Genomic DNA, 8,149 nt, shown 5'->3' on the forward strand with positions numbered 1-8,149 from the left:
ATGACATATAACTACCCAGGCTGTATTATATAAAACTCCCACAATAAAATATTTGAAGATACGGACTGTATCCTTATATACTTCAGAATGCAAAATGTAATCTATAGAATAAAATTATTAAATCTTTGTAGATTTTTGAAATTTGCATGAATTCATTTTATAACAAAAATTTAAGATTATTGTTTATAGATAAAATTTCAAACATGACAGTAATATTCTGAACAAAGTTTCTAATTAAGTAAAAAAACCTTTTCTTAATATTGCCTTAAAAATATTTCATGATGGGGGCGCCTGGATGGCTCAGTCATTAAGCGTCTGCCTTTGGCTCTGGTCATGATCCCAGGGTGCTGGAATCGAGCCCCGCATCGGGCTCCCTGCTCCGCGGGAAGCCTGCTGCTTCTCCCTATCCCACTCTCCCTGCTTATATTCCCTCTCTGGCTGTCTCTCTCTCTGTCAAATAAATAAATAATTTTTTAAAAATCTTAAAAAAAATTCATGATGAAAGTGTAAAGAATAACACCACACTCATGGATCTACAGACCACCTTAAAATATAAAACATTATAAATACATTTGGAACCCTTCTATACCTTTCTCCCTATTCTTTTATTTTTAGAGTTTAGAGTTAGATGTCTCTTATTTTTAGAGTTTAGAGTTAGATTCATGTCTTTATACTTTTACTATAGATGCATGTATACCTAAATATATAGTACTTTTTAAAATACATTTTTACAGTCATAAATGGTACTATTCTGATTCCAACTTTCTTTTTTACTTAATGTTTTGTTTGTGAGAATCATCAGAGTTGATATGTATAGCTCTAGAATATTTGTATTGGGTGTAACATTCTATTGTAAGGAATTTATTTCTTATGATGATAGATCTTTGGGTGTTGTTTTTTTCTTCTTTTGCAATGTTGCTTTTATGATCCTTATATACATGTCATTTTTAGCACATGTGCAAGAGTTTCTTTAGGGTTTAAAACGGGGAGTGCTATTTCTGGGTTGCACATTTTCAACTTTACTATTAATTACAAATTGTTCTCCAAAGGAGCTTTACCAGTGCAGTTAAGAGAGTTCTTTTTGCTTTACAATGCAGTCTATACCAGTGTCAGCACTTTATGATGGCTGTCTTTTTGCCAGTCTGATGGGTGTGAAGTGATATCTCATTATTTCTGTTTTTCCTCAGATCTTTTTATATGTAAAAATAAAACAAAAAAGAGATTTGAAAACAGCCAGGTCAGTAGTCTTATCTCCTCCTTGTGTTTTAATTTGCATTCTATAATTACTAGAGATTGAGGATCTTTTCCGGTTTATTGCCATGTGGAGTTCCTTTTCTGTTAATTGTGGCTTCTTATATTTTGCCCATTTTTCCTTATGGGTTGTTTTTTTTTTTTTTAAAGATTTTATTTATTTATTTGACAGAGAGTCACAGCGAGAGAGGGAACACAAGCAGGGGGAGTGGCAGAGGGAGAAGCAGGCTCCCTGCAGAGCAGGGAGCCCGATGCGGGGCTCGATCCCAGGACCATGGGATCATGACCTGAGCCGAAGGCGGACGCTTAACTACTGAGCCACCCAGGCGCCCCTGGGTTGTGTTTTTATAAGTAATTTTTAGATACACTGTATTTTTATCAGATACCAAATTTCACTGATTATATATTTAGCAAATATCTATTCCCCGATTATAGTTTGTCTTTTCTCCTTTTTTTTTCCAGTTTGTGTTTAATGGCATCTTCTAAAAAACAGAAGCTATATATTTTTAATGTGGTCAAATGTATCATTTTTTTTTGCTTATGTTTTATGTTTTTTGTGGCTTATTTAGTAACTCCTTCCCTATCCACATTTTAAGAGAAAGACCTTTTTTTTCTTTTTCTTGTAGACATGTTTAGGTTTTGCTTTGCACATTTGGTCTGCATTGCTGTGATCTGAAGCAGCAATCAGTGGTCAGAGGACAGATCCTTGATATTTGGTGGCTAATGTGCTTTTTGCCCATTTTGGCTTCTGCAAGCTGTGTGTAAGGTGCTCCAGAAACCCCTGCATAGCTTTCTGCTCCGGGGTTGGGTGTAGGGGATGAATAGTTGCTCTAGAGCTGAAATTGACCAAAATTTATTGAGGTTTATTGTCTAAGTCTTCCCCTGGAAGTTGTTAGCCGTCAGTAGACTCCAGGTTCTAAAATATTTACACCAGACAGATTTCTGTCAGTGCAGTTGTGTAGGTGGGGAAACAGATGCTTCCTACTCTGCCATATTCCCAGAATCCTCTCCTCAACTCTTTCATATACATTTTATTATTTTTTATTTTATTATGTTATGTTAATCACCATTCATTACATCATTAGTTTTTGATGTAGTGTTCCATGATTCATTGTTTGCTATAACACCCAGTGCTCCATGCAGAACGTGCCCTCTTTAATACCCATCACCAGGCTAACCCATCCCCCCACCCCTCTCCCCTCTAGAACCCTCAGTTTGTTTTCTCAGAGTCCATAGTCTTTCATGGTTCATCTCCCCCTCCAATTTCCCCTGCTTCATTTTTCCCTTCCTACTATCTTCTTCTTCTTTTTTTTTTTTTAAACATACAATGTATTATTTGTTTCAGAGGTACAGGTTTGTGATTCAACAGTCTTTCACATACATTTTAAAATTAACTTGTCACGTTCTATGAAAAATCCTGTCAGGATTTTGTTCGGAATTGCATTGAATTTATAAACAATTTGTGAAGCACCAACACATCTCTAATACTGAGTCTTCTTTTCCATCACTATGATATGCCTCTCTATTTTAGGAGTGCTTCTTTTTTTTTTTTTAAAGATTTTATTTATTTATTTGAGACAGAGAGAATGAGAGACAGAGAGCACGAGAGGGAGGAGGGTCAGAGGGAGAAGCAGACTCCCTGCCCAGCAGGGAGCCCGATGCGGGACTCGATCCCGGGACTCCAGGATCATGACCTGAGCCGAAGGCAGTCGCTTAACCAACTGAGCCACCCAGGCGCCCAGGAGTGCTTCTTTAATGATTTTCAATAGTTTTATAGTTTTCTTGTAATTAAAGCCGTGCATAATTTTTTTGGTCATTTTCAGGAATCATATGTCTTTGTTGATACTGCAAGTGACATTTTTTAGGAATTACATTCACTGGAGGTAGTGTGTAGAAATGCAATATATTAAAAAATATTTGGGGGCGCCTGGGTGGCTCAGTCATTAAGCATCTGCCTTCAGCTCATGTCATGATCCCAGGGTCCTGGGATCGAGCCCCGCGTCGGGCTCCCTGCTTGGCGGTAAGCCTGCTTCTCCCTCTCCCACTCCCCCAGCTTGTGTTCCCTCTCTTGCTGTGTCTCTCTCTGTCAAATAAATAAATAAAATCTTTAAAAATAAAAAAATAAAAAATATTTGAAATATTTTAAAAATATGATTTTTTTAGCTACTATTTTAAAATTTTAGAACTTTTTCTGGAAATTTCAGATATCATTTTTACACTGATAACTGCTGAAAATGCACATCTTAAAGTGGTTATATACCCCAGGATTTCTTTCTTACAGTGGAGGCAGGAAACTGCTGTACAGGTGGCCATGCATGAGCAAACCTGTGCTATGAAGGGGGTGATGCCCTATGGGGGTACTTTTTACCCGTGGGAGACAGGAGCCACAAATTATTTATTCTTCCTTCTTTCCCCCATGAACTTTTAGGAGACACAGCCATTTCAAAAGGTCTCACTGAAAACAGCTCTGGTCTTCTGGGCTATATACTGAGCTATATTTGTTATCCTTCCATCTCTCTCTCATTCCAGTTTTCCTTCTCCTGCTTCCCTGAGATTACAACCCCCCCAAAAGTGTTATCATATGAGTCTTTGCTTTAGGCTCTGTTTTCTAAACTGGGTTAAAACAGATAAATTTTGGATCATGTGAATCCTCATGAATGACCATGCTATAAATGGATTTTGTCTCTAGGTTCCAGTACACAAACTGTTGTTTGTATAGAAATAAATTTAATTCTCTAAGATAATGAGAAAAGCAAAGGGGCAGATGTAGTATATAAATGAAATATTTATTAAATCAAGGGGAGGCCAATGGACCTCATCAACAAGCTATAGGAAAACTTTCCAGGGGCTTGAATATGGAAAGGGAGATAATTGAATCAACCTATAACACAATAAGAGACTTCACTCAAAAGAACCTGCATTGTAGCAGTCAAATCCACAAGAGAGGATTTAGTTTCATCAAAACACCACCATTCATCTTGTTAATGTAATATTAATTTAAACTTTATTGGTATTGTAGTTTGTTTTAGAGATACTATAAACTTCGGGTATTTAAATTGAACCTAGGGGCGCCTGGGTGGCTCAGTTGGTTAAGCGACTGCCTTCGGCTCAGGTCATGATCCTGGAGTCCCTGGATCGAGTCCCGCATCCGGCTCCCTGCTCGGCAGGGAGTCTGCTTCTCCCTCTGACCCTCCCCCCTCTCATGTGCTCTCTCTCTCATTCTCTCTGCCAAATAAATAAATAAAATCTTAAAAATAAATAAATAAATAAATAAATAAAAAATAAATTGAACCTAGTTTGGGTTTGGACACATTTTAGAACATTATAATAAAAATAATTATGTCAACACTTGTGGGGTGTCCTTGCTCTTTTTTAAAAAGAGGTTCATTATTTTCTAAAGTTTGAGAAACAGCTTTTTCATAATTTTTCACTACTAGATACCTGTTATTTCAGGATTCCTCTTGCCTAGGATATCTTTATCTCTCCGGATTGCCAGTGGGGGACAGCTTAGAGCTGTTTTACAGGCTCTGGGAATCCATTTTAGTGGACCCTTTGCTTTAATTTATCTCTTGGGGCTTCCACAGGCTACAGGCAGTGGATGTTTCCGAATTTAGTTTGTATATTTTCCTTAGCGAGCCCCAGGCTCACTGGCTTCCCAGTGCTCTAAATCGCCGGTCTGGCTCTCAGGCTTTCCTTTTCAGACTCAGACCCGTGCTCACAGATCCCGCTCCCTCTGCTCGGCGGCCACCCCTCCACCCGTGTCTCCCTCTTCTGGAGCTGTTTCCCAGCCTTGCCTGATTCTAGCTATTTGTTTAAAATACAAAAACTTCCAGAATGATTTTCTGGAAATTCTAAATGTCTAGAGATAAGGCTTAGGAATTTTCATTTTAACCAAGAAAGTCTTACTGGCAGGCAAGTTTGAGAAACGTGGCTCTAGGGTCTCCTCAGTCCCCACGCTTCTTCCCTGAAGGCACCTCACCACTTGCGGGATGAGCCGAGTCTGGAAGTCAAGTTTTTAAATTTCTTTGGCGCAAGGTTTCTCAGCGGCCCCGGTGCGGTTGCCGGGTGACCAGACGCTCCAGTCGGGGCCACGGTTTCCGGGAAATCTCGCGATGTCTTCGGATTCGCCCTCCGGTGTGGCCTGGCACGGGTAACTGTGACGCGGCGGCGGGAGGTTGATGGTCCCTAGACGGGGTCCTAGTGGAGCCACTTAGCTTGGTGAAGCCGTGAGGCATCGGTCATATTAGCGTTTTAGTGAACCAAACAGTAGCCAAGACTGTTTTTGGCAGGGCATGATTTCCCCCTACCGGATTATCCTTCTGTCAGCTTTGAATGTTTCAGTGCCCAGTAACAGACCAGGAAATTGAACCAAAGTACAGCTCATACTCCACCCTTTCCTCGGGTAAAATCTAAAGTCCTTAGGGTAACGTTCCAGTTCGTTCATCATAATCAGCTTCACTGCTTGCTTCTTGCCCTCTGTTCTCCAGTATTCCAATCTGACACTTGGCCCAATATGCCGTTTTAATAGGACACACCTCATTTCCTCAAATTTTATTTTCCCATTTGAGTTTCAAGGACCCAGCTTGGAATTAGCATATCCTTTCTGAAGGTTTCCTATGTATTCAGTCTTGTTAAGTGGTGTTCTTTTCTGCCCCCCAAACAACTAGGATATATTAAATTCTTTAGCATAGCACTTAACACATTACTATGTATTTGTTACCCAGTTTGTCTTCAATAAGATGGTAAATTATTTGAGGTCAAGGATTATGTCTTTAACTTCTCTATTCTCTGGACCTAGCCAAGTGCCTTGTACATTAGCAGTCACTCCATAAATGTTTGTAAAATGAATAATTTATAAATGAAGGAGAACAACAGTAGAGCAAGGAACTGACATTTACAGTGGAAAGACTGGGGCTCATTAAGGATTTGGTGAATTGAGCAATCTGGATGTAAGGGACAGTGCAAGCGGGAAAACAGTAACAGTTGTGATCTTAGTGGGAAAGGGGGTAGGGGGAGAGGATGAGGGATGGGGGTGGGTATAGGCAACAGTGAAAAGTTGTCATTGCTGTTCCTTGAGCAAAGAAACATCAGAATAGAAGACTGTTAGAGTTGCAAGGCAGCTTAGAGCCATGTGACTGTCCAACTTGTCATTTTGCAAATAAGGAAAATGCCAGGCCTAGAGGAAGGAAAGAAATATGCGGAGGTCACATCTGAGGTGGCAGAGAGGGAATTTGCCCTTGGGCTCCTGATTTCAGGCTCCAGTCCCCTTTCCTTATTCCTCACTAACTGTTAAAGTAAGAATAGCCTAGAAGGAAAGATAGGGAGATACAGACAGATGAACCCTTACCCCATTCAGAACATTGTTACTAAAATCCAGTTGTGAGGGAATTTTGGCCTGGTTTAGGTTGAAGGCGAAGGGGGTGGCAAGGAATGAATAAATTTAGGAGGCATCTTGAAACATGGTTTAATAGAAATTGATAGGATAAAAAGGGAAGAAGAAGTTGAAGATAATTCCTGGGTGTTAGTTAGAATAAAGGAATGATACTGGAGAAAGAGGAGAGGTGGCAAGTAATTTGAGGGGAAGTGGATGAGTTTGGTTTATACATGTTAAGTGTGGAGTGAGATAGGTTTAATAGTTTCCAGAATAGAAGTAATCCTTGAAACCATGCGGTCATAAGTGGTAGTGAGGGAGAAAGTAGGGAAAAGAGAAATAGGAAGTCAATAACTATGCCAACTAGTTTGGATGGAAGAGGGAAGCAAAGTTGGTTAACGTGTCAGAGGCAGAGTCATCAGAGATGAGATTTGTTCTGAGAACAAATAATAATTCAGTGATTCAGAGTTAGATTCAGATACTAGGGAAAGAGTTTGAGGAGGAGGGGTACCTAAAGAATAAAAAGATATAAAAGGATACAAGAAAGTGAAAGAATGATTAAAATAATATGACTAAAACACTAGGGCACAAATCAGATGCTCCTTTTACTTGTTTTGTAGGTCATTTATTTAGGAACCAAATAAATTTGGTCATTTATTTGGGTCATTTATTGGGAAAGTAAGCAGGGCTGTTCTATGTTCTGTGTAGCACTCATTTGCTGCTAAGATTACTTTGCTGGAAACATGTTTAGCAATACTTCATTAAAAATCAGTTGCTCTGTTAATCATTGTTTTGTAACAGTTTCATATATCATTATAAAAAGTATGATCTCATTTGTGGTGAAATTATATACACATTTAAATGTCTAAAAGGATATATATCTACATCTATGCATGTAAAGATTTAGATGTAGATCTATGTAGATCTATACCTCTATACCAAAATATGTAATAATGGTTATTTCTTGATGGTAGGATTATGACTGTTTCTTTTTTTTTTTCAGTAATCAGGGTTTTAAAAATTATAAAATTATTATTCTGAAAGTTCATTTTGGATTCTGACCTTCATGAAATTGGAAATCTCTCTGTGACTGCTAGTATTTAATTAATTAATCTTTTAAAAATCGCCAAATTATTAATTAGTTTTTTTAAAAGGCAGAAAGTTAAGCTTAAGGGAAAGTATTTTCTCATTAAGATGTGAAATATAATTCCTGTCTAGTGGCACACAGAGTATTTTCCAATGTGGCAGAAATTTGGCAAACTACAAGAAATACTTGTCTTCAGTGACACATTTGTAAGTTCAGTGTAAAGTACTCTAAGATTTACATTTTGACAGATGTTGGTAAATTTGTATTGTAAAAAAAAATGTGAAGTCTTGAGAGTCATTTTAAAAGGCACTTTTGGAAGAATAGTGCTACAAAGCACATTTTAAAGTCTCCACTAGAGTTTCCAAGTAACTTTAGACAGAAACACACTTATTGTTTCATATATTGTTCTATCTATCTTTGTCAATTAGTATATATTTCCC

This window comes from Leptonychotes weddellii, chromosome 4 (genome assembly GCF_054177405.1).
Source record: "Leptonychotes weddellii isolate Sample4059 chromosome 4, ASM5417740v2, whole genome shotgun sequence".
Classification (NCBI taxonomy): Eukaryota; Metazoa; Chordata; class Mammalia; order Carnivora; family Phocidae; genus Leptonychotes; species Leptonychotes weddellii.